Raw genomic sequence first — 26,778 nt, 5'->3', positions numbered from 1 at the left:
AGACCTATGACTTTGATATCTTCTTATGTATTTTATAATTTAGTAAAATACAGATACAAAAAAAAATTCTCATGTGTGAAATTCTGAAGGGTATATTTTGCTGTGTAGCACCTTTGTCAAATAAAGGGCTTCTTTCTCAACATGCCCTAAATATTTTCTGAAATCAAGAAACTCATACCAAAATAATGGATATTTGACCAAAGTGCAACTCTTTTGCACACAAGAATAGATCACTCCTCCCACTTACAATAAAGGTAGAGTTTTGCCATGACATTCAAAAGAGCTTTGGTGGATTATTTGTGAATATAGGTCTACATGCTTGCTACTAAAGAGTATTTGCATCTCCAAAATGTTCTTCGTAATATTTACAGTCCAACATATGCTCATAAGTGTCAGTATGAAAACTTTTTCTGCTATCAAAGAACAAATTAATTCAGGTTAACATCTAAATACAAAAATTAAAAGGAACAAAGGAACTCTGCATGTTAGATAACATATCAGAACATTTGAAAAGGTCAGCAGAAAATAAAAGGAATGGTAAACTGCACAAAAAAAGCAGCTGAACCTTAGACATAGTATGATAGTATGAGACAGTGAAGTCCTACAGATGCAGTTCAAAGATCAGTTTGAATGGACTGAGTAGCCTTGTCCTCTTTGTAGTGGACAAATATTCCTTCCTTTCTGAAGGAAAATATGTGTAATTTCAAACAAAGAATTTCTAAAATTCTGAAGAAAGGCATTTTCCTAAAACATTGTAAGGGTGGTAATTAATACCTGTGAATACTTCCCACTGTATATGCCAGTGCCATGAATGACAGGAAATTGCTGAGGACAGGTAGTGCTACCATGTCCCCTCCCAAAAGACCTGTGGAAACCATCCTGTCCATTACAGGGACCCCACATTAATATTTATGTTTCTCACATTAATATATAATTTTCTTATGCCAATGCATAACTTTCATTCCTTTAAAGTCATTCTTTGCAAGAACTTACTAGGCCACTTTCCAGGCCTTCACAAAGCACAATTATATCCATTGAAGACTTTCAACTTTCTTTGAAAGGAAATAAAATCATCTTAAAATTTGAGAAGTATACTCTCCCTCTAAACCAAATTTGCTTAATTAAAAACAATTGGATGCTGTAAAATTCCTGCATCTTAACTTGAAAACCTTAGTTATTGCGCTTTATGTTTCTAATAGAAATTAGCATAAGACAAGTTATTGAAATATATTTTAAACCTTTTCTTCTGCACATACTTGTGCTAGCTAAGACATGCTAGTGAAAAAATCAGTTTCACTGGCATACAGATGTGAAAAGATGTGTGAGAAGGAACTTAACTCTGTTGTGTTTTTTGTGTTGAGTTCAGATCAAAATTTCAAACAATGACAGAAACAACAAACAAAATCAAAGCATAGGTAATAATAAAACACCCACAAACCAAAGAAAACAAAACAAGAGCAGCAAACACAAACCACAAGATGATCATTTGTATAAAACAGTAGATCACAGACATTTGGAACTTTGGATGTGCTGGATGAAGGAAATATAACAGGGCAGATGGGGGTTTGGACAGGCTAGGTTTGATAAGGTGAAGTCACTGAGAAACAAAATTGTCATCAAAAGCCTCATAACACCACATGCCAACCCAAACCCAATGGCTATGTCTGCACTGATAAATAAAATGGGGCCAGAGACCAAAAAAAAGTGACTCTTTTTGGAGGTGGTCAAAATTAGATCTGGAACAAATTAGACCCAGGACTCTGCCACACATTGACTCAGAAACAGTTGTTTGGAGAGATCCTCCCAGAGCCTGGGACTGAGACAACAGTTAAGCAGTGCCTACAATAAAGTATCCAAAACTAATTCTCTTCCCTCCCTTCTTTATTTAGTATATGATGATAATTTGTACCATCAACCCAAATATTGATAATGGTGGGAATCATATCATATCATCCTTATCATATTATATATCATATCATATCATATCATATCATATCATATCATATCATATCATATCATATCATAATCATATCATGATTATCAACAGTGGGGTTGAATGAAGGATTTCTTTGAGGTTTTAGAGCCTTGAAGGCAGTGCTATGTTATTCAGCTTCAGCTGGCATTTCTGTTGGCTGCTGTTGATGCAGCAAATTATGCAGCATGGCTACACACCTAAAGTCAAGCTTTTCTGGAGCCCTCAAGCCAAGCCTGGTGCATGTCAGTTTCCCACTTCAACTGGACACAAAGCACCACGTTTGTCTACTTCAGTTTTGAAAAAGTTCCCCCGGCCCCATTAACAAGGTATTGGAGGACATTTATAGAAGCATAATTAAATAGTCTTTCATATCCTTCCTTCTCTCCTGCTTCTTTGATTGCCCATGCCAGTAAAGAAAGCATTTTTATAATTATTTTAGATTGCAAAAAGGACCAAAGACCTTTCTGTAATGCTCTCCATATATAGTCCCTAACCCAAAACTTTCTTATTCCTGTTCAGTTCAAGACCTTTCCATAACCAGGTCTTAATCCTGCATTTCTGGCTTGATGCCCTGGGGTAGGGATCTAGAAGTTCATGTAGGATGTTGAGCTTTTGTTAGATGGAACAGCTTTCCCAAATTGAGGATTTAAGGTGGAGGCTCTGCCATGTCAGAGAGAGACTCATCTTGTGCAACACAAAGGCACTAGTTTTGAAACAATGCCATAGGAACAGCATCTTGTGCCAGATAATACATTTATTCAGGGTTACTTAAGCAGAAGTAATGAGAAGCATTAAAGCAAGGTTTACATAATGAAATGCAATATCAAACACTCTACGTACACTAGTGCAAAGAGTAGAGATTGAGTTGTTTTGAACAAAACTTAGTCTGCTTCTTGAGAATGGAAAATTACTAGCAGACTGCAATTTTAATATTATTTTTGACCTAATCTAAATATGTTTGATTGTGGCTCATTTTGACAAAATGACAAAAATCTCTTCTAAAATGTTTGCTACATTATTTTTTGCAACTCAGCCACCTGATCTTAGGAAAAAAAAAATGATGTAATAAAAATGCAAATCATCCACAGAGCAGAGCAGAGCAGAGCATCAACAGAAGTCAACAATACAAGACAGCAAAATTAAATAGTGCTTTTAGAAAATTGTATTCTGATTAACAGCCTATACAGCCAACAAGGCTGAACATCTTTGTCTCCTTAGGGAACCTGCTTTGCATGGAAATGGGCTCAGATCTCCCTTAAACAAAGTGTTTTTAACCCACATCATGACTTCTGGTGAGGAATCTGTGCCTGAAGGGAGTCACTGCCAGCAAATTCACATCAAAGAATCTGGAGGGCAAAAAGCAGAATTCAGAGCCTCTGTGACCTATATGCAGTTTCTAAGGATGGCCCCATAACCCACCTATGTAAAGAGCTACACCAGGGACCCCAAACCTGCTTCCTGTAAAGCTTGCAGCAAGCCCAATTAGCCCTGAACCAGGGAGAAGCTCCTTCTATTTCTACTGTTCTCTGCTACATGTGGCAGTAGGATGGGCATAGGGAGAATATTACCTAAGCAAGATAATTTATACATGGGTACAAGAAGGATGGCAGTCAATGCAGAGAGGGCTGTACCTGTTCCAGAGGGAGGCAAGGCAGCAGCTCTTCCCTCTCACCTGAGCATCTTCAGGGGTACAAAGTAGTTGAGGTGTCTCAGGGCATGGTATGGAGAAGGAACCTGCTGGCTCTGGGCTAGCAGTGCCTGGGGTTTTTCCTTACTTTTTCATTTACTGACCCAAGAAAACCTACTGTTTCTTCACAGGTGCATGGGGGTGCCATGCTCATTGCAGGAGGGTTGGACTAAAAGACCTTTAAAGGTCCCTCCCAACTCAAGCCATCCTGTGATTCTGTAACTATGAAATTGCATGGGGTGTTCTGTCCTCAAACCAAATGGTTGTTCTTCTTCCACAAGACCGTGTTTCCTGTCCAGAAAAAAATATTTGGAAGCAAAGTATTATGAAGACTATTGTATGGATTATACATACATAGCTAAGGATCTTTATCTTTTCCTTTACTTTGATTACCCATGGCTATAACAAATCACCCAGGATTTGGCAGCAAAATCTGCCCAAGCTAAGAGAAAGCTGTGACCAGCCTCCCAAATAGCTGCAGCAGGAAGACATGTCTCCCACTGTGCTGCATCCTCAGGAAAATACAGGTCTAGTTTTCCCCCACTTTTCCCCCTCTCATGTTTTTAGTCATATGTGGTAGCTAGGATCACCTCAGGCAAATGGTAGTACATGGCAAACCAAGGCAGAAAACTGGGCAGTGTCAGGAATCAGCTAAGGAATGGGTGCAGCTAATGTAGAAAGGGTTGCAAAAGGCTGTGACGTTGCAAACCAGCCTGAAGAGCAGGAAGAAACAGCTGCTCAAAACTATGTCCATGACCTTTCCATGGACAAACCCAGTGGGGAATAGATGTATTCTATGAATGATAAGGGAAATGCCAAATGAAGTGCAAATGGGAAAGACAGACTGAAACAGGGACTGGAAAAAGACCAAGAGAAGGAATTACCAGAAAAAAAAAAAGAAAGAGGCAACTTAGACCCCACAAATAGAAGAGTAGAAAAGCAGAGCTTTGTGCCAAGGCAAAATCCTAAGAAAGCCCACAGGAAAAGCAGATGGGAAATATGTATGGAAACAGTGTTAACAGCTGCAACAGGTGTGTTATTCTTTTGATATAAAGAAAAGAGTTCCAACCACATACGATCACAACACAAGCACTGAAAGAGACCTGTCAGAAAGACAGAAAGGATAAGCAACCACAACTGATTAATTTGCATATAAGGAAAGTAGCTCAAAACATTACATAAGCAAAACATTATAGAGAGCCAGGATGAAAAGGACTGCCATAACAAAGGTGTTGCTAGATTTATTAAGTAATGCTTCAGAAGCTTTAATCATCATATTCCCTAAAGAAAGAAATTACACCAATAAAGTAAATTGATATAATATACAAGAAACTGTTTCTTCAGACAGCAAGAAAAAGAAAATTAATTGGAACTGTGCAGATAAGGAACTTGCAGAAGACTTCCCCATGTCAAGCAGGGGAGAAGAAAGTAAAATGCTTGTGCTGAAAGCCAACCAAGGGAAGATCTGGTGGGTAGGTTGGAGGGGATTGAATGCACAGATCACTGGAATGCCTCCTGCTGCTGCAGCCTGTTTGGATTGCACAGTTTGGATTGCACTGTCTCCCCTTATGCAGACAGGTTGCCAGCCTCTTGGGCTCAGAAGTGGCAGGGCCTGTTAGGCAGGCTGCAAACCTTCAGGAGAAGGAGGGAAAGGGAAAGCTTTCACTTAATTTGGATAATCCGGCTTGTGCTTCCAACATACAAATTAGGCAAGAAACTAAAATTGTTCTGAAGCAAAAGATGAAGGATAACATGACTATAATGCCTAACTCAAATGTGTGGGGAAACAAGCAACAACTGGAAGGTGCTGTACTAAATAAAGGAGATTACGATCTGGAAAGACTAACTGAAACTTAGTGGGATAATTCCCTTGTGTTGAAAAGGCAGGATGCAGTATGCATGGGAAAGGCAGAGAAGAGAAAATCAATACGTGTAAAATACGTTATATAGTGCTTTCAAAGCACATATTTTATCATCTTGACAGTGACAAACAGTAAATGGTAAAAATCTCAGGCAAGCATACAAAAAATTAAGAAAAAAAAAAAAAAAACAAACATCAAAAAACCCTATGGCAATAATTTCATGCAAATCCCTTAGGCCAGTACTCTGGGACAGAGCCAGGGAAGGCACAAACCTCTGACTGCACTTTAGTTGATCAAGTCTCTAGACAGTGCATACAGATGCAAAGTTGTCAAACACATATAATGAATTCCAAAAACTAAAGATGAAGAGTTGGGTCAAAGTTTCAGCTGTTGGGAAGTGGGGCACTGAAATCAGAGCACTTGAATCCAATTTAGGAAGAAAATAACTCAGTGAGAAAAACGGTGTAAGGGAATCAACTCCAGTTTCAGAAACATTTTAGAGAACATAAAATACTGGATATGAGATAAGAGTAAATGCTTAAAACTTTTTTTTAAAAAAAAGGAAATAAAAAAAAACACAAACATTGGGGACTTTTGGAGAAACTGCAAAAGAAAAGAAATTCGTATGTGAGGGGAAAAAAAGGAGATATAAGGCAAAGCAATGGTCAGAGTGTCTTCAAAAAGGCTATTCAGAGTTCAAAGTACATATACAGGAAGGAGTGGCAGGAAAGGAATCCAAGGACTCTTAAATCTGAATAGGCCAAAAATGGAAAAGGAGAATAAAAGGCATTATACAGCTACCAAAAGGGAAAAATAAGTATAAAGATCAAAAGATACTTCCCAATGAAAGAAAAAGGAAAGAAAATTAAATTTAAAGTGGAAAAATAAAACAAGATACCAATCTGAACTATGTATCTTGTTTAGTGTGAAAAGAAATACTGCAAGCAATTTAGAGCCAAATTCATCACAATTTAGCCCTCCAAAATCCTCCTCAAGTGTTTGGATCAGGTCAAGAAAAGGACCATGCTGCAACCCATAATGTACTTTTGAAGTATTCAAGAGTAATCAAGAGACCTGTCTTTGGCACAGAATGTAGGAAATTTAGGGTGTGGTTCACAGGTTCTGTCTGGGGCAATAAAGGCACCAATATCTCTGAGCCAGTCCCTCTAGGTTTTTCATGAAAGACAAATAAAAATAGGAAATTACCTGTCCTGATTTTAGCTGGCATAGGGGTTTTGTTTTGTTTTGTTTTGCTTTGCTTTGTTTTGTTTTGTTTTTTACAGTAGCTGGTACAGGGCTGTGTTTAGGATTTGTGCTGTAAATAATGTTAATAATACAGACATGTTTTCATCATTGCTGAGCAGGGCTTACACAGACTGTTCTGCTACTAACACTGCCCCACCAGCATGTGGTCTGGGGGTGCACAAGCAGTTTTCAGGAGATGCAACCAGGACAGCTGACCCCCCTGATCAGAGGGATCCAATTCTGTGCCCCATCCCTGGAATTCTGTGTGAGAGCGTGGCTCTGTGAGGCTTAGATGCCAGCTGGGGTTAAACCATGACAATAACATCATGTCCAGAGATACCTACTTTTCTCCTGGGGGTATAAAAAGCAGCCTAATTTAGATTTAGAGATCTAACTCGTGCATGCTTCAAGTCATATGAGACAAATATCACTCTTGCTTTCTTAACATTACAGAATCTAGGATTAATTAATATATAAATGTGATATGTGAAGTTGATTCCAAAAGAAAAGAAAATTCAAAAATTCAGATGACAATTTATTTAGGTCTGTTTTTTGTGAATGATAAAAATCCTCTTTATCCTCTTTATGATAAGAGTATTTGTATCAGGTCTGGACAGAGTACTCTTTTGGTCTGATATTCTAACATGTGCCAAATTCTACTCTAATGCTACTCTCTCAAAGCTGCATGGTAGAACACTGAATGGAAGACCTCCTCACACTGAAAAATACAAATATACTTTAATACATGCAAGTGGGAGATCATAACCTCTTTGGTGACAAAATTCTCATGAACTTCACTATGACTAAGATTTCACCAGTAAAGTGCATAGAATTATGTAGGCCTCTTTAAGACAACAAAATTAGGAAAAAGGACAATATTAACAAAGATGAATGTTAGGTCCACTATTAGGAAAACATACAATACTGAGTATTAATACCCTCTGAAATATAAGTGAAATAAATATCTTACTAGAAATGTCTAATGTTGACTGGCTAACACAACAGAAAAAAATAGAAACATAGGTAGACAAAATTGATATTGGCAAAGGAAGAAAATAAAAGTCCTGGGAGGTATTGTCATTGTCTAATCTCTTCAATCAGAGGGGATGAATGGGAGAACATAATCCTGGCTGCTGACAGAAGTTTTAGATTGCATCACAGTGTCACAGTGATGGGAGCTATCAAAAGAGTGCATTTTGAGACATATTGTACAGTAGGAAGAAAATAAATTATTTAACACCTTTCATGGCACCACTGTGGGAACAGAAGGGAGCCACAAATATAAAGGAAAACACAGTGCAGTTTTACTGGAAGATGTAGCCCCTGCCAACACACCATCACCACAGTGGGCCTGCCATCTCCAAAATGGACCAAACCTGCTGGCTAGAAGCTGCAGGAAGAATGTGCAGGAGGCCTGTGTCAAGTTGACTGAGGCTGTATCATGTGTGTGTGTGTGTGTGCCATGCTTTTTCTGATGCCACACCAAATGCTTTGTCTTGCCAGCAAGCATTCTCTTCTAGTGGAAAGGAGAGCATAATTCATTTACCAGCAGATCTGACAGAAAAATTGGTATCAACAAATTTTTGGAAACCTAGCCTAAAATTAAAAATTTTCATTTCATGCATTTTTTTCAAATTGAAATGAACTTATTAGAACACTGCATTACTCAGCACTATGTTTTAAAAAACCTAAGCTTTATGAAACTCTATTTCTTAAGAAAAATACTATTTTGTTAGATAATTTATAATATAAACCATATAGTATTCACTTTGCAACTCAGACAACATCTGCATGATGAGCACTGTTCACTAGTAACCAGGATTCTAAAATTAACCATTTCACTATGGACTCAGAAAAAGGATGAAAGTCCACTTCTATGTACCTATGCTTATTAAATACTACTGTGGCAATTATATGTTTCATTAGCAATGTGAGCCCATTAAAAAACATAGAGAAAAATTAAAATAATTACCATTTGAGAAAATAGTGCTTTTCATTACAAATAGACTTCTTTCCTAATACACAGAAAATGCCTTTTTATTTCCTTGCTCTTTGTTTTTGTAGTTACAGCAACTCTAAAAGGATATTTAAGGCAGTAACTATCTCAATGTTATAGCACCGTGGGTGAGAGGAAAGACCACTTAAAAGACAGGAAAGAAAAATGCTTCCCACTCATAAATATATTCTGAATTTCTTTACAGTCAGGCAAGACCTCAACCCCTACAGCTGTGACACCTACAACTGCCACCAAAGTCAGCAAGAGAGAGAAAGAACACAAGGACAAGAATGTCAATACTACAGACCTTTGCTAACAATTAATAATCAGTAGTATGAAATAACACCTAGGAAATGTCAAGCAATAAGAAAATCAAATAACATCATGTATGCTGCATATTATACATGTCAGAGGCTCCAGAGTGAAAAAGATGTATGCAATCATATGATTACAAGTTGTAGTGTAAAGGGAGTGTTAGGGTTGTCAAGAGAAGAAAAAGTTCCCTTATTTTAGCAGGCTTAATTTTTGTTCCTAGCAAATTTCACTACTGGGGTTCCTTTGCTGGGCTTTGTTGGCTTGAGTATTTTTTGTTGGGTTTGGAGGGGAAAGAGGGGCTAGAGGGGACTCTTTTCTTCTTTCTTTTGTTTAGGTTTTTTAAATTTTAAATGTGGATTTTTGGACCAGTGTAACTGTTCCTCTTCTTGGAGGTCTGCAGCACATGACTTCACTGGCAGTGACCCTGCAGAACAATGAACTCTGCAGTGAGGCTATTCCTGGAGACGAGGGGACAGGATGTTCTCATGTAGGCAGTATGCAATTATACATTGTTATCTGGTGACAGCTGATCCAGCAGCCAGCACTCTGCAACACAGGTCAATATTGCTTCTCATACAGAAAGGATAAACCTCCCTGCAGAACAGAGGTTAAATCTAGCAAAAGTATCCAAAGGAATAATCAGTTTCTCCATTTGCAGGTGTAAAGAAGAGGCTTATGACCACAGCTGCATTATTATTCCCTCTAATATTATCCTAGATTATATTAATTCCTCCAGTATGTATCTCTGGTATGGAACTAAACTTAGGGAAATACCTTTTGTCCTTTCTGTCTTATACATACATATTATATATATATAGCAATCCAATGTGTTTACACGAAATGCCAGTTTTTCATCAGTGCTCTCCCAATCCAAGGCAACAAAGAAACTTAGAGAAAGGAGCTGAATTACAATGGTTTATACCTGGCCTAATAAAAAGATCTGTGATTAAGCTGTCACAGTATTTAAAGACATCCACCTCCAAATCAGTCATCCTGGTTTCTTTTGTTGCTAATAGAGAGCACTTGCATGTCTCTCATCTCAACCTGCAGCAGCCACCTGAAATACTCTAAAAATGCCTACTTCTGTCCATTAACCATATTCCAGTAACAATAACCATAAGTTTCTGAAGATAAATTCCACCTTTCTAGTGTAGTTAGGGAGATTATTTATGCTATTGAAATTGGAGAAAAAAGGGGAAAGGACAGGAAGATAGAAAAATTCTTTGCAGTATGGAGAATTCTAAACATTCACTTAACCCATTAGACTTTCTCTGATTCCTTCATCCTCACTAACCTTCGGCTTGTTCTTGGAAAGGGGAAAGTGCTGTCACAGTCCATCTGCCTTACACAGCAGTGATTTCCTTCTTATGTGTGCAAGCATTTAAATCTCATTTTTGGGCATACCACTGTGTAAATCCAGTACTTGGGTAAATGTTTGTACAAGGCTGCAGTTTTCAGCAGTACTGGAGTCATCCTTCATCCATCCTGCCCATGATAAACCCATTATTTTTTCCAGTGTGCACAGCCAATGCATATTATGTGAGCTGTTCAGACTCCCAACACTGATTCACCTTCATGCTACACAACTTCCTGACTACTGTGGGATGGGTTATGTCACAGATGTTATCTCAGGGAAAATAATTCCTGATGTGGTAGCTATAGTCCTGAGGACTAGAACTGGACCATGGGCCACAATATCCCCTAGGTAATCAGTTGGATGGCTCTGTTCCATGAGGCATGCTACTAATAAGCACACAAAAATAATGCTAAATTAAGTAACATAACAAAACAATGTATTGTCCATAAAATCCATGACCCTCTGGGCTCAATGAATGCAAAACATTTTATTTGAGGTTATGCTTGAACAGCTACAGCAAACTGCAGAACAACTCCAAAATCCAGTTACCAGTAGAGGAAGATTTGCCTTCTGAGTGGGCATATATGAAGGTAATTTTTTGTTTTGGTCTAATTTTTTCAGATGTAATACCATCTGACTTTTGAAACCAGAGTATGATCATGTTTCCTCCAAAATTTGGCACAAACCTTTAAGACAGACTGATATTTGATTGAGCAGAATAGTATCTGTGGCAGTTGTACAACCAGGCTGCTAAATAAAATTATGGGAATAATAACTTTGGGAGTTATTCATGCAATTTAGTCAATGAAATGAGATTACCACATGCAATGGGCTGACTCTGGCTGGATGCCAAGCATCCACCAAAGCTTCTCTATCACTCTCCTCCCCAACTGGACAGGGGAGAGAAAATATAATCATGGGTCATATTGTTAAAGCCAGAAAGAAAAGGGAAAGGAGCTTTTTCCTTTAAATCTGTGGTTACTAAATGAAATTGTGTCTTTTGGTCCATTATTTGGCTTAAATTCAGACTAGTTTTTATACCACCCCAGTTCTGATTTCTTCATCAGCCTGCATCCTCCAAATTAAATAGAAGCTCATATAATGAGGTTTTGCTTTAGATTATACAATCTGCCAGCCCCAAGCTGAGTTCAGACTGCACTTTTTTCATTTTACTATTCTTTGTTTAACAGCTTAACTTCAAAAAAAATGTCTTCCACTGATGTTCTTTTCCCTTGGCTTCCCCTGCTTAACTGATGTACAGTTCCTCCCTTCAGTCCCTCTGTATCCTAGCTAATCCCTTGAGCAGACAGAAATGGGGAAGCTGCCAGAGCAGTACCAGGGCTCATTCAGCATGAGCTACTGGAGCAGCATTTTGAAGAATCCCAGCACTATATGCTTGTCTATTGAAAATATCTTCTTTGAAGTGCAAAATCTTATTTATTTTTATTTATTCAGCAATAATCTTTGGGAAGGGAAAGGGGTATTTTTGTGTGGATTGTGTATATAAGTTTAAATATCTTGTTCCACTGGGGAACAGGAGAAATATATAATGCTGTAGTTACTTATCAGAAGCTGTTAAGTAAACATGAAAGAGAAAGAGAGAGAGGGAGAGAGAAAGAGAGAAAGAGAAAGAGAAAGAGAAAGAGAAAGAGAAAGAGAAAGAGAAAGAGAAAGAGAAAGAGAAAGAGAAAGAGAAAGAGAAAGAGAAAGAGAAAGAGAAAGAGAAAGAGAAAGAGAGGAAGAGGAAGAGGAAGAGGAAGAGGAAGAGGAAGAGGAAGAGGAAGAGGAAGAGGAAGAGGAAGAGGAAGAGGAAGAGGAAGAGGAAGAGGAAGAGGAAGAGGAAGAGGAAGAGGAAGAGGATAGATTTGTGGAGAGTGCTGAAATTTGTTAGGCCCTTCAGACCTAAGGAAAGATAAGCCTCAGGGAAAAGTTAGATATGCATATATTTCTTTAACTGGTTTCTAATATGTTTTCTTTGAAGTGTCTCTGTACTAAATAAAGATTATGTTTCAACAAATTTGTTTGGTCATAGTGTCAACCACTGTCATTGATTTTGGAGAGAGAAAAGTCAAACCTTCAAAATCAGTCATAGTATTCTGGGACTGGAGCTAAGAACATTGTTTGGAGCTGAGAATATCCCAAATTTATCCAAGAGTTATTTGATCTGTACTGTATGTGTATATTGATATTTTGACCTTGGCCAACACTGAGGTTGGCCTCAGTCATGCTTGTTTGCCAAGATATGCCTTCCCCATCTGCACTACACCAAAGCCTCTGTATTATGCCAATGTAAGCCCTACTGCATTGTTTTTTTTATGCTGTTAAGGATCTCCCCTCTGACAATACAGCTCTTCCAGCTATATCTTTCTTTGCAGGAAGCAAAGTGGATAGAAAAGAGGCAGAAAATAGGAACAATTGACTGCAGTTGATGGGAAGCATCTTCATCACTTCCCTCCAGCCAGGACAGCAAAGAAGAATCACTGAGCCAGTGTCTGCACATCTCTCTCACTTCTGCTCCACTCTTCAAGAGGAGCTTTGCACTTCTTCCTCAAGAGGCCCCTGACCAGTGATGGTTCTGTCATTCAACCAAAGTTTGTGCACTGTTTCTTAGCTAAAGTTAGAAAAAAAACATAGCTGTTGTTCACTTACACCAATGTTTCCACTGCAAAAAAAAGCATACCCAGATAAGAGGAGTAATAAATGAAATAATAGTGTGTTGGTATTATTTTTGTCAGAATCATAAAAAAGCATTTCATAAAAAATTAGTTGGAAAACAATTCTTCTTTAATTTGACAGTTAAAATTAGATAAATATACTTTCACAAATGAGAGATTTTAAAAGTTACAATAGTTAAAAAAATTATCCGTAATAAATTGCAGCTCACTAAATCAATGCAAATGGTCATTTACTGAAGGAAAATACTACCGTGTATTACCACTTGCTAAAGGAAAAGCAAAACCTTTCTTAATATTAATTGAATCATTAAATAAATAGGTTAACTATATTAATAATGTAAGAACCTCCAAAATAGCTAGAATGAAAAACAGAATTCTAGAATAGCAACACTCAGCCTAGGTATGATTCTCATGGGGGGTAAAAAAAAAAAAAAACAACCAAAAAAAAACCAACCTGAAAATAAGAATAATATAGTGCTATTGCTCTGCTGTCTATCAATGAAACTCTAAATATGTCTTTTCCCCTATTTGTCTGTAGCTTATGTAACAAGAAGGAGAGTATTAGGCTAGACATAAGTGCAGAATCATGCAGCCTGTCTATGCTTTCTGTTTCTTTCTCAAACCCTTGTTTCTGAAAACCAGAACGAGGGGATAAAAATCCTAAATGGCTTATTATTTATTACACCTAACAGAAGCAGTGCCACTAAATGTATGAGTTTTTTGTGTGAGAGGAAGGACTGGCTGCCCTGATGCCAGCAGAGGGAGCATAGAGCATTGCTTTTTGTGGGCTTCAAACCTGCAAGAGGAGCTTTGTCCTTTCCTGTTCCAATTTTTTCCCCCCAATTAAATGTTTTTAAAGCTCAATGACGGCACATTCTGTTCTAAAAGCACCTTTTTGTGCATCACAAATACAGCTGTGAGGTAGCACAGGTAACTCTGGAACACCAAGGAATACACAGGTAGGGAATTTCACCAAGATGAGACATAAGGTATCCCTGGGCACGGTGGCTCAATTGTGCAATAAAAATGCATCTTCAAATCATCCACACTTAGGGGCACAACACGTGCTGAGGCACAGCAGGCACTGCACAGAGGGGAGATGCTGCTCTGCAAAGGGCATGTTTGTGCACATCTGCATGTCCAACACACCTGAGCCCAGCCGAGGGAAGGAAGGGGTGTGACCTGGGCATTGGGAGAAGTAATTAGCTAATGAGCCTTATCTTCCTGTCGTTACTCAGGTAAAACTTCCATGTGTCTGAAGCCAAGTAACTGCAGAACTTCTGAGGATGGAACACGTGATGTCTGTGCTGCTTGCACAGCTGACAGCAGCAGGGCCTGCTTACCCCTGACTCCAGACAGAGGAAAAATCTCTGTTAAACCCTTCTACGCATTAGAAGATCCATACAAAGGACTCCCAAAAACTTAAAGACAGAGACAATTAAGGCCTCTTCTTTTCCTCATGATTCTCATTATTGGATTCTCACAAAATTGGATCCCACTTTACCATGCCTTCAAAGGAACTCTTGTTAAAGCAAACAGCAGCACTCAGCATCTTGCAGGTTTTATTCCCAAGCGAAAAAGCTCATTGCAAAATGTAGCAGACAGACACATCGCTTGGCTCCCCTGACTCTCCCTAAAAGAGTCTCGAACCATAAAGCTTCCAGAATCAGATTTTCATAAGTTGAAGCCTAAGGTTGTAGAGGATCTTCTCATGCACAGTTACAATTGCATATGTATAGCTGCCTTTTGTACATACAAATGGAGACTGTACGCTAGTGCATGTCTCAAAGGAATCTAGACAGCTATACAAAAACACACGAGTCTCAGTTTTTATTTTATGAGGTGAATTAAGTGAAGGGGGAAGAAAAAGGCGATGGGAAAAAGATGAAATTCAGACCTCATCAAAGTGAAGGGTAGTTTTCCTATAGACTTCAAAAGATTCAAAACTTCATCTGTTACATTTATGTCCTACTGAACCCAGAGATATGCTCAGAAACAGGTTTCAACCTCAATTCATTTGGCAGCCCAACTTCTTCCTGGTTGAATGGTGGAAGCACTGACAAGAATCTCAAAAGAAAATTTTACTGTGATCTAAATCAGTAGTTCCCAATTTTTTCTGGCTGTCTGGGCAAATACCTCCTTTTAAGAGCCACTGAGAGTCTTCTACCCCAGCACTTAGAACTCATAGCCCAGGCTAGAGTGTTTATGGAGTTCTCCATTGGGCTGGCATGCAAACTAGTACCATGTTTCCCAGAAACTATAAATTTTCTATGTAATTAATTCCTTAGCTGCTCCTGAAGCTACTCCCAGGAGCAGGTTACAAGCTGGACAAATTGAGTTTGCAGGCTGTATTTAGTTTATACCTTGCAGAATGGGTGTTTTTCCTCCAAGTTCTCACTGTTTACACCAATCTGACTAAGGACCATTAACTGTCTTTCAACAGTGGCTTTCTCTTTCTTTTGAGAAGAGGAGTGGGGGATATGTGGAAAAAGTTCCCCTCCCGTTGTCAAATTTAACCTTGGTCTATGCAAGCCCAACATTGCTGACACTGCTGGACTTACCAACTGACTAAACTCCTGGCCACACTAAACTTGATGGCAAAGCTCCCTTTGACTTTATTAGAGTCTAGATTTCACAACAAGTGTTGAGGGAGTGTGACTGCAGGACTGAGGCAAAGGCAAAGCAAAAGCAGTTTCCTCACTGCAATCCAGAGAAAATGCATTGTTCTCCAGGGCAATAAGTCAAGCAATAAAAATTATAGGCAAATATATTAATAAATTAAATGGATGCCCTCTTCAGACAGTTACTAGTTCTTGGCACTTTTTTCTCCCATCTTGTCATTACAGACACCTGCCCAGCTGCGCTTTCTTCACACTTGACTGCCCAGTTAAGCTTCTCTGTCAGCCTTGCTGTCACTCCTCTTTCAGCACATGATGTCAGCTTTCCTGCCATCTTGATGTCACTTTTTCATAGGGCAGGATTCACAGCCTTAGCTCACAACCTGTTTGTACATCGGAAGAAAAATATTTGTCATACTTGCTTCTCATCCCCCATTAAAAATGAGCTTAGCTAAGTAGGAAAAGCCTGTCAGGGAACTACTGACATGGAGCTTCTTTCTTCCAGCAGTGTTCCAAAACACTGGATTTTTTCTTCTGCCTGTGCAAAGAGATGAGAAGAATTGAGAAGTGAGGGATTCAGCTCTGCTAGGGAATAAACATACATATTCTGTAATGCTTTTCAAGCACTCTTACACGTGTAGGCCAGTGAACAGCAGAGGTTTTGGTCTTAATTATTGTTTGGTTATGGGGTTCTTTCTCTCCACTGATCTAATGGTGGCTAATCAATCATTTTACACTGCTAGGCAAAGGCAATAGCAAACTTGTTAACTGGGCATTTTTATACTGCTCCCCAGCACAAGAGACACACCTCAAAGCCCCCCAAGGTGGCAGGTTCTAAAATGCCATTCATTTCAACAGCAAAATATTGCTACAATCACTGTGTTAGCAGGCTTTAGGTTAGTTGGTATAATGTGACATATGAGAATGTGTAATTCTTGGTCATAGTAAAGGAAAGTAAGAAAACAGGTTTTTACAGCAAAAGCTTTCCATCATGGGTTCCCTTTGCAGGACATGGATAACCTCTGACTTCCATATGGTGCTGAATTCTCAGAGGATGAAAGTGAGCAATGGTAAATCACCCCAGATGAGTATCTCCTCCTCAACATAATAAGCAGTTTATGTATCCGGCTGCAAAAGTGTTCTAGGAAGTTGCCAAACAGGAAGGAGATCCTTGCCTGGAGTAATTTGCAAGCTAAAGGCTGAATCCTACCAAAGCATCTGGTCTGAGGTTTTGAACAGCTTTTACTCCCATAAGATTTCAAAAGATATTTAGGAGGGCCATGTCTTACAGCATGCTGTAAGGTTTGGCTAAAACTGCCTGTAAACTAGTCTCAGGCACTTAGCAAGTCTATGTTACCTTAGCCTTTAAATACAGCAGAAATGTGCTGTGGATAGATGAACTGAAACTACACCCACAAGGAGATGAAATTATATTAACAGACATACAAACATATCATATTGCAAGTGAAAGACGGACACTAACAATACTCACAAAATTTAAAAAAATATGCAAATCTTCCTTCCTATGGAGTGACCTACCAATGCAAAAAAAAAAATGAATGGGTTAATGTGAACTGTGCAGATCACAGACTTAAACCTGCTGCCACACACTCCTTTCTCATGACAATTTTTTTTCAATTAAATACCTACTGGACATCCTTAAGCCAACAGTGATATTCTTTATATCTTGTTAGTAAGTGTCATGATAAAGAAATAAGAACATACATCCCATATTATGTGAGTAAGGAGAATTTAATGCTGCTGCACATAAACCAGGTATTTCTTTTTTGCCTTAATTTTCACAGACCCCAAGCCTCCACAAAAGTTTGATTTTCTCCTTACTTCATCCTCCAGCTTTTCTGTTGTTTTTTTGTTTTTTTTTTTTTTAAGAGTTACATTTCTGGCTAGAATACAATGTTTTAGTCACAGTGTACGGACATTGCAGAACATTGCAAGGAATATTTGACCCCTGCTTTTTGTTTCCTAAGTGTCTCATCAGTTCCAAGCATTGAATATATTGGCAGAATTGGGCATTGCTAAACAGCAACACTAAGTCTTACAGATCTGTATTTTAGTTAGTTAGCATGCACTAAGTACCTCATGTGATGGCAGGAAATGACAGCTCCAAGGCTGAAATCAGATCCAGGCAGGTGGGCTCCTAAAGGGAGCAAACACAAATGTTGGCTGGTGTGGATCCAGCTGCAGCAACAGACCCTGAGGTTGCCAAGGCCTTAGGAGAAAAACCTGCAGTTGTATTTGAAATGCAATGCATCCAACACATTACTGTGCACACACATCATATATGATGTATCTCGTGTGGTGATGCATTAGTACTGCCTGCATCACTTAGTTAAGGGCACTAAGTAAAGTACAGAGGTGCAGACTTGCCTGCAATGAGACACAACAGTAATTCTCAGGTGCAGGGTTTTTTCCCTAAACAAAACTGTGGGCTAAGTCCATGACATCGTTTTGGGCTCCAGGATACAGAGTTTCTGTGAAAGAGAAGAATCAGTGAACAGCTTTCCCTTGCAAACCACGCAGATCACTTCCCTTGCTGTAAGGAAGACAACGGATGAGTTACCCCAGTCATTGCAGCAGATGCAGAAACCAGTGGAAATGAGGAGATAAAAAGTCAATGCTCAAGGATTGGCTAATAGAGAAAGAAGTGTTGTAATTGCAAAATCACTCAAACTGCTTGCCAAACTTCGACATGCTTGATTTCCTGTGCTTAAATATTTTTTAGGCTTAAAAAAAAGAAAAAGGGGGGGGGGGGGGGGAAGGGAGGGCGGGGAGAGAGGGAGGGGAAGTGCAGAAAAATAACCAGCTGTTCCTTGTATAGTGCAGGAAACATGTATGATTTATTGCTTTAAGGTTATTTTTGAAGGGGCTGCCTGTGGCAGCCGGAGTGCCGGAGAAGTCACTGAGGCCTGTCCACTTGAAGGGCTCAAACAGTTTCCTGAACAGCCCTTCTTCACTCGTCACCTCCGACAGCTCCCATTGACAACGTGTGACCGGGGCCCCGGAGTGTTTTAAAGCCGCGGGGGGCCGGCCCGGACAATGGGGCTGTCAATTACCTTTTCCCCCGCCGTGAAAGGGGCCGGCGAACAATGTGCGGCCGGCGGGGGCTGTGCCGCCGCTCCGAGCCGCCGCCCCCGGGCCGGAGCGCCGCCCGGACAGCCCGGCTGCCCCGAGCTGGGGCAGCGTGCCCCGCATCCCCATCGCCATCCCCATCGCCATCCCCACCGCCATCCCCATCGCCATCCCCATCGCCATCCCCATCGCCATCCCCACCGCCATCCCCATCGCCATCCCCATCCCCATCCCCATCCCCATCGCTGCCCCGCATCCCCATCGCCATCCCCATCGCCATCCCCATCGCCATCCCCACCGCCATCCTCATCCCCATCCCCATCGCCATCCCCACCGCCATCTCCATCCTCATCCCCATCGCTGCCCCGCATCCCCATCGCCATCCCCATCCCCATCGCCATCCCCATCCCCATCCCCATCGCCATCCCCATCGCCATCCCCATCGCCATCCTCATCCCCATCCCCATCGCCATCCCCACCGCCATCCCCATCGCCATCCCCATCGCTGCCCCGCATCCCCATCGCCATCCTCATCCCCATCCCCATCGCCATCCCCACCGCCATCCCCATCCCCATCCTCATCCCCAACGTCATCCCCATCCCCTCATTCCCACCCCTATCGCTGCCCCGCATCCCCATCGCCGTCCCCATCGCCATCTCCATCCCCACCCCCTCCTCCCCACCCCTATCGCTGCTTCCCATCCCCATCGCCATCCCCATCGCCATCTCCATCCCCATCCCCATCCCCATCCCTATCGCTGCCCCGCATCCCCATCGCCATTCCCATCCCCATCTCCATCCCCATCCCCATCGCCATCTCCATCCCCATCCCCATCGCTGCCCCCCATCCCCATCGCCATCCCCATCCCCTCATCCCCACTCCTATCGCTGCCCATCCCCATAGCCATCCCCATCTCCATCCCCATCCTCATCACCATCGCCATTGCCATCGCCATCCCCATCCCCATCTCCATCCCCATCCTCATCACCATCGCCATTGCCATCGCCATGGCCATGGCCATCCCCATCCCCTCATCCCCACCCCTATCGCTGCCCCCCGCCATCGCCATCCCCATCCCCTCATCCCCATCCCATCCTCATCCCCGTCCCCTCACCCCCACTCCTATCGCTGCCCCCCATCCCCTCATCCCCATCGCCATCCCCATCCCCATCCCCATTGCCGCTCCCCATCCCCGTCCCCATCCCCATCCCCATCCCATCGCCGCTCCCCACCCCGCTCCCGGGGGAACGCCCAGGCTGCGCTACCTAGATTGTGCCTTTAAAAACTTCCTGTGTGCCTTGATGGCTTGCTGAGAGGACTGTCCATCATACAGGCGCTTTGTCTGGCAGTCACTGCCATTTGAATTTGACTGACTGAGGAAGCCCGAGTTATTTGTAAAGAACAACAAGGCTTTTCATTCATAATTTCAGTGGGGGGACAGGGTGCTAATGACTGAGCTTGAATAACCAGGGAATGCGGTATTCAAGGCAGGAAGAAGCCCAACTGGCTGCCAAATGAGAGGAAGGGAGGGGAGGGGAGGGGAGGGGGATGTAGGTGAAAGTGCTTGTGTGAAAAGGCAAACAATGAAATCGGGATCACACGCATGTATACAAATACAAATCAGGTTCTCAAAAGGTGAGACAGGCAAAGACAGAAGCAGGAAGGAGAGCGGAGGAAATTCCCGTTTCTATTTCATTGACCCGCCTGCAGAATCGGCTTCTGCAATGCTAAATCCGAGAGGGTCTCAGCAAAAGGCAGCTCTCTTTCCTCCCGTCGCCCTCTCACCACAGAGAAAATGCTTTCCCTCTCCTAGTCCTTTTCACTGCCGAAAAAATCCTTGGGTTCGAAGTTGGGATGAATGAAGATTTTGCCTTTGCATCTTAAGCTCCAGCTTAACCTGAAAGTACTGCTACTAGCCCGGGCTGTGGCCCAGCATCTACCATCTGTACATATAATTTTACATATTGACCGTCTAATTTAGAAATATATTTACTTATATTCTCTAAGTCTGCAAAGACTTTGTCTTCACCTGATGCAAAAACTATTCAATTAAATAAAGGCTGTTGCCTTTATTTCTATTGACTACATTGGGATTTCGAATAAGGCATTAACAGAATTTTCCTTAGCTAAAATGGATTTTATAGAGCCATAATTTGTGTCCCTGTAAAGAAAACAAATCTACAGAGCTAAGAAAGAAAATGGAAATTGAACAGCACATACTTTGGAAAACACAACTGCTTTGACACGACGTAAACCATCAGAACTGGATATAATTTATGCCAATTTGAACTGCGTTGTGAGTAAGCAACAATAAGAAAACTTAAAATATGTTAAACAGTTTAAACACTTAACCTCAAGAATGAAGGAAGTTTTCCAGTGGGCTTATTTTGCAAGCTTGTTCTGTCAGATGCAGTGGATTTATTGTCTATGTAATGCAATTTCTAATGCTTCCTTTAACTTTCATTAATTAGAACACCATCCTAGGAGCTGCTCTGGACAGCTGGATTCCCTCCCTGGCCTGGAGCACATAAGACTTTCACTTAGGCTCCAGAAGGAGTCAGGGAGGAGCAGCTCCAATATCCAGCTTCTCTGTTAATTTCTGTCTTTGTATCTATGGAATTTTTGAAAGTAATAGACCTACTTAAAAAACAGGAAAAGATGATTACAAAACCACAAATGAGATAGGAGTAACTACACCAGATGCAGAGATGGAAAGTTTAGAGGAACTCTTTAATCAAGGGGTGGGAGTGGATGCTCCTGCAGAGATAACCTTGTTTAGATAATCAAATATTTTGTCCTCTTCCCTCTCAAAGTACAATAATTGTCTAACCGTTCATACCTTTTTAAAGTGTTCTGATTCTATCAGACCCAGATTCTGAAATTTTGGTTGTGCAGAAAGACTCTGGAGGTCAGAAGGAAACACCTTGGGCCTCCATGGGAAGCAGCATGTACCCAGCAGAGAGACTGGATGGGGACCTGAGAGATCTAGTTCTTGCTTTTGAGATAAGTTATCTTTCTTTCTTCCCTGTTTTATCTCACCTCTAAAATGGGCAGTGACATCTCTTGAAAACTAGTTTGAAATCTGTGGAGAAAACTGTGATATAATATCCAGCATTTTAATTATTGTCACTGATATTGCTACTATAACCAGTGACAGCAGGATCAGGGTATTTCACAATCTTTAATATTTTTTTAATTGGTGTAACCATATAAACATATTTATTTTGATTGTGTTCTGATTTTCAGTCAAGTGATGGGGAAACACCAGTTTTTATTTCCCTTTTTGTGCAAAATTCATTAGTCTCCAGGAAATTATTCTGTCCTGCATACATCACCTCTGCTTTCAGGATGTGCTTGTATGCTTGTATGCATGTACTCAGATGAATACAAATCTTTCACAACTGAGGAAAATAATCTCAGTAAATAGCATAAACATGATACTTTTTTAAAACATTTGCTCTATCTGCTTCCTTTGGTTTGCAGCAAAATCTGTAAGTCTGACTTGTACATATGCCTTGACTGCCTTTCAAGATTTATGTTACCAATTGCTAATCTCTAGGAGTATTTTTTGAATTCCAGTCTCCAATGAAGAAAAATCCCTTATGCTCTGGGAGCAGAGTGGCCATCACAGCATGGAGGTCCTCGCACTTCTGAGAAGAGCAGGCTTCTTCCAACTCCACTGCTCACACTACCCAAGATATTAATTTACCTTTCTACTACATTGCAGTTTAGAGCTAGTTCAGGTATCTCTACATCAGTGGTTTTCTAACCGTGATCTGTAAATTCCTATGGAACACTTCTAAATGGGAGGTCTCATAATTCACAATTTTCTAAAAAAGTCTGTGCTTCCCTTATGGTTTTCTTTCTCTTCTAAAGCATGGAAAAAAGTCTACAGACAAGAAATTTGAAAACTACTGTCGCAAACCACAGTAGAGATGGGATAAGTCTCTTCATAAAACCTTATTTCAAATTTCCCATAACTTCTAACATTGACCTCTTCTAGTCTTCTGAGTCACTTTAATCCCAGGTCAACACATAAATGTCTGCATCCTCCTACAAAATATTTTGGGAATTCCCAAACCAGTGCTTATTAACATTTTAATAAGCAATCAGTTGATTTTGCATAAAATTCTAGTATAGTCAAGCCCAGTGTTATCTAACTTCTAACTGAATGAATCTAGGAAGTGCAGTGTTTCAAACACTAACAGACAAGGTCTGTGCTGTCATTCTCATTACTTCTACCAAAAAAATCAAAAATATTAGGAGGAATACCCTACCAAAAACAAATACACCACATACACCATAAAAAGCCTCCTATAATACCAGCTTAGCAAATAAACTTCACTTAGTCCCAATCCATGCCAAATTGTCCCACTTATGAACATTTGGTTTCAAGGTATTTGAGAAGAGAGAATTAATTATAATATGCATTGTATAAGCTAGAAAGGTTTATAAAGTTGAATTTAAAAAAATTGCTGATTTTATCAAGGGCACAAATACAGCCAAATAACATTGAATGACACATCAAAGAGCATACTAGCTTTATTAGAACAATTTACATGCAAAAGCTCCACATTATATTACAAGTAGTAAATGTATGTATCCTTCAGTATAATTTCAGAAGGATCAGGAAAGGGATTTGTTTATTCTTTAAGTTTACATAAGTATATTTGGTGTTCAACAAGAAAATATCCCTCTGGCAACTGTCCCTCTATAGACTGGGGCAATCATCAGATGGGATAAAGCTACACAGGATCTGGCCTATATTGCCTTTAAGGAAGGTGTCTATCATGAGCTAGATCTGAAAAGAGTAGTTTAATCAGAGAAGATCTGGGCATCACTAAAAGCAGGAGACTAAACCTCTGAGCAGCTGCAGAGCTTGTGCATTCCCAACCAGAGTGGCAGGTATCAGTTCTTTCACACATAACTGTGCTGATCCTTGTCCCACCAGCCTGTGTTCCTAGAACACAACGTTCATTTTCCCCCTCTTCTCAGGGAAGAAGATTCCAGGATTTCCTTCAGGTAAAGTACAACAAAAATTGCAAAAGCCAAACTAACAGTACTGAGACAAGGACCTAATTTTCTTCATAAATACATCCATCTGTTTACAGTGCAGTGTGCTTGACTTCTCTGTTTCTCTCTACGATTTATCTAAGTGGCCTTATCAGCCTGAGAACCTCAATGAAATATCAGTAGGCAAAAAAAGCCTTACATCTTTAAAAAACTCTATAATTCCTTTATGCACTTTAGCTTATTCAGAGTCACAAGCACGGAAGATAATCAACTAGAGGTTTACGTTTCAATGGAACTTCTGGGCATTAGAAGCAATGTGCAGCCAAACTTAGTCCTTTTAGGATGTGCAGAATCAATATTCACACATTATTGCATTAACTCATGAGATAATGCACAAAATGTTCTCAAAGTCAGCAAAGTACTGCACTTTGATTCCATGGCAGGAAGAATTCCTCATGAATGATTTTCCCTCCCTTTTCAAAGTAAAGGGGGAAACCACTTGTTTTCAGGCCCTGGCCTGAAAATTGAAACAAGTAAAAACTTGTGGGACAATTCCAGGACAAAGCAGAGAAGTTTCAGCTGTATCAGATGGGTGTCTGTCACGTCATACACTTTTCAAATGTATGTGGCCTATTTTTCACCTGAAGCCACTGGAATTGCTACTGCTCAAATATATCATGAATACACACATATAAACATACGTGTATGTTGGTGTGTATATACATATATATATACACATATACACACAACAGTTACATTTCTCTGATGAGAATAAACTCAGGAACTTCATCTCAAAAAACAAGGTCTGCTTGGGTTAAAAGAAAAAAAAAAATCATGCAGTGGTTAGAGCAAACCACTAGGGGAAACATAATCACATGCATTAAGCCATTCTCCGCGACAAGAAATGTGAGTGATACGTGTAATCCTCCAAAAGCTGTTTCCACGGTACCATCAGATTAAAAACCTGAGAAATCAGCGTCGAGGTTCCAACATGAACACACATGAACACGCACAAAAAAGAGCACTTAATTTTTTTGCAGATTTGTGCACTATTTATTGTTTACGTTTGTGCCAGCGCACAAATCTTTGCAAGTGTAAAGCTTCTTTTCAAACTCATCAAGATGCTGTATTTTGGGGGTTTTGCTGGCTTTATTTTTGGAGCTTTTTTTTCTTCTTTTGAGCTATAACACATTGATGCTTCACCATTTTGCATGCATGACTGGCTCGGTGAATAAAAATAGCTTTGCTTCACTGTTTTCAGATCTGTCTTTGAGTCTACTCTCTGTATTAAGTGTTACACCTGTAGTTGAGAACTGGTGTGGGAATTGATGATCGCACTACTGACGACGGATTTTAAAATGATGTAATGAACTTTCCAGTTTAAAACGTTATTTATGTACTCAATATAAACGATAAATAATTTAACAGACCTTTCCCATGTGTACAGGTTTGCACAAAAAGTTCTTAACCTACTTTTGACTTTGCTTTTTGGGAGGAAGCGATTTTTGTCATCTGCAGAGAGGGGAATATTGTGTTTTCTGTTTCCCGGATATTTTAACCCATACTTGTCTCTCACGGCTGAACACAGTGGATTGCCTTGCTGACACCGAGCGCGCAGCCTACACAGGGCACATCCCCGAGGATGCTCAAGTGCATCATGCGCATCACGCCCGGTGCATCTCACGGAGACGCCAGGCCGCTGGGTGCCCCGTCCGCGGGGGAGCTCCGGCGCCGGGGCCGCTGCCCCCGGAGCCGCCCCGACCCGCCGCCCCCCGCCCCGGCGCCGGCTCCCTCTGCCGGGCACAGCGGAGCCCCGGGGGAACGCGGCCCCACCGGAGCCGCCCTCGCCCCGCGGGACAGAGGGGTCGGACGGGGCGGGGAGGGGACGGGCGGCTCGCTGCAGCAGCTCTGTGCGGGATAGGCAGCGATGGAATCCGCTCCAAAGGAAAGAAGCGAGCCCCGTTTAACTCCGGCTGACCTTACTGTCACCCAAGTATGGAAAATAGTTTGCAGGTTCAGAATAGCACTGTGGAAGAACGGATACTTGCGTGTAAAACCACGAAAACCCGAAGGCCGTCCATGCGAGACACAGCCCTCCTTTTTTTACACGTTTTTACGGGGAATGACCACCCCCTCCACAGAGCGGTGACCAGCAGGTGTAGGAGGGGAAGTGCCTGCGAAATCGCCTCGAGTAGCAGAGGGCTGGTTGGGCTCTGCAGCGAGGGCTGTCCATGTGAACAGCGCAGGGACTGCTGCCGTGCACAGGGTGTGTATTTTCGGCAGTGCCACACGTGACACGGGAACACCGGGGCTCGCTGCCTGGGGACAGCGGTGCGCGGACAGATCGGCGGCGGCGCAGGATGCCCGCGTCCAGCCAGCCACAGCGGCCCCGTCAGCGCTTCCAGCTCGGACCAAAGGGACCGAGCTGCGGCCGTGTCAGGAAACGCCCAGAAGACAAACAGTCACGTTCGCGAGCTGCTCGCAGACCGTGTCCCCCGCGCGGATGGCAACTGAAATAAAGTTGGGAGGGGGGCGGATGGGGAAGTTTGCAGGGGTTTTTTAACTTCCTAGAAAAAACCCCACAGCTCCAGGCCCCCCCGCAGAGGCGAGGGGACCCGCTGGTGGCAGGGACGCGGCGCTCCCCGCGGGCAGGCGCCCGAGGCGCGGACCTGCCGCCGCTCCGCCCGCTGCGCTGCGCTGCGCGCCCCGCGGGCCCCGCTCCGCGCTCCCGCCCGGGCACGGGGGCGCCCTCCGCGCCGCCTAATCGCATTAATCCGCGGGACAATGCCCCAAGTAATCACCCTTCCTGCTCTCCTGCTCCCGGCGCGGCCGGCGACCGGCGGCTGCAAAGGGCGAAGCGGGGGAGGGGAGGGGCAGAAAGTGTAAACTTTTATTCCACTCGGTTAAGAAAAACGGGTGGGAGGCAATGGGGAGCACTTGGACA

General features: G+C 41.7%; 1 long non-coding RNA gene across 3 annotated transcripts in view; it reads right to left on the bottom strand.

The window, feature by feature from the left end:
- LOC130259161 (uncharacterized) overlaps positions 1–20,293 on the bottom strand; it is a 107,337-nt gene extending 87,044 nt beyond the window's left edge. For all 3 annotated transcript variants that reach the window (XR_008841585.1, XR_008841587.1, XR_008841586.1), the window contains exons 1-3: positions 20,087–20,293; positions 17,828–17,888; positions 17,223–17,265 (exon numbers count right to left, since the gene is read on the bottom strand). This is a non-coding gene — a long non-coding RNA (uncharacterized LOC130259161). The remainder of the gene's footprint in view (positions 1–17,222; positions 17,266–17,827; positions 17,889–20,086) is intronic.
- Between the last annotated feature and the right edge of the window lie 6,485 nt (positions 20,294–26,778).

The sequence above is a fragment of the Oenanthe melanoleuca genome, chromosome 1 (assembly GCF_029582105.1).
Source record: "Oenanthe melanoleuca isolate GR-GAL-2019-014 chromosome 1, OMel1.0, whole genome shotgun sequence".
Taxonomy (NCBI): domain Eukaryota; kingdom Metazoa; phylum Chordata; class Aves; order Passeriformes; family Muscicapidae; genus Oenanthe; species Oenanthe melanoleuca.
This window is presented reverse-complemented; position numbering and strand designations above follow the sequence as displayed.